We start from the raw sequence: 1353 nt of genomic DNA on the forward strand, positions 1-1353 counted from the left end.
GAGCAGTTTCTGCACCTAGCAGATTCACGAAGGACTTCTCCGTGATGATGATCTTCCTACCCAGGATGTAAGAAACCACCTGAGTGTCATCACAATCAGCGTGCTTCCAGAATTCCTTTACTAGCTTCTCAAACACCGGTCCTCGAAGTCGATTGAAGTAGTTTCCCCAACCTTGAGCTTGGACTTCAGGACGGAGATCAAACCCATTTGCAGCCAAGTTGTCGAGGTTGAATCTCCATTCTGCCAGGACTTGGAGTTCCTCAGGAGGAAATACACAGTGAACGGCACAGCCCCGTTCAGCAATAGGAACAATCTCCTCTTGAGCTTGAGCTTGTTCTTGTGCTGGGTTCTCAGGACCCCGTTGACCCGTTGCCAAACCGACTACCATGTGAGGGAACTGAGGTGCATCTCTTCTGGTTTGTCTCACCATCTTGAAGAGGTTGAAGGTTTGAGGTAGAAGATGAAGTTTGAAGGATGAAGAGAGATCGAGAGAGAAATCACGAAGGAGGCGGTTTTGAAAAGCAGGGAGTGCGAGAGTGAAAACCGGAAGTGATAGAGAACGTGTGTGTATAGTGGGTTTTATCAAATAACCGTTGTTGATTCAAAAAGCACTTTAAGATCAACGGTTGAAAATTAAAGATAGATAGTAACAGTAAAATACACAATCACACACAGAAGATAAGCATATCTACACGCAATCACAACAGACTGTCACACGGGCACAAGGAACTATGCATCAGAAATTCTGACGCACGTGTTGTTGTCTCAGCTTCAGAGTCAGTACCAGTGGGCACACACACTCTGATTGAGTTACCTTCTGGACTAGACATCTTCTGATCAAGAAGTATCATAGTCAGAGGTTCTGATCTATCTTCACTCTGGACAAAAGTCCATGTTTAGATTTTTCAGAATAAAATTAAATCTATCTTCAGCTAAGGGCTTTGTAAAGATATCTGCCATTGATGGTCAGTATCAACAAACTTCAGAAGAAGTACGCCCTTCTGCACATAATCTCTAATGAAGTGATACTTTACCTCAATGTGCTTTGCCCTTGAATGCAAGATAGGATTCTTGCTCAACGAAATTGCAGCAGTGTTATCACAATAGATTGGGATATTGCTCTCAAGGATCTGATAATCCTCCAGCTGATGTTTCATCCAGAGCATCTGAGTGCTGCATATTGCTGCTGAGATATATTCTGCCTCTGCAGTTGATAGAGCAATGGTTGATTGCCTCTTGCTTGCCCATGAGACTAAATTGCTTCCCAGAAATTGACAATTTCCAGAAGTACTTTTTCTCTCTGTTCTATCTCCAGCATAATCAGCATCACAATAACCTGAAAGCTTATACTCT

Source organism: Lotus japonicus, chromosome 5, assembly GCF_012489685.1.
Source record: "Lotus japonicus ecotype B-129 chromosome 5, LjGifu_v1.2".
In the NCBI taxonomy this organism is placed as follows: domain Eukaryota; kingdom Viridiplantae; phylum Streptophyta; class Magnoliopsida; order Fabales; family Fabaceae; genus Lotus; species Lotus japonicus.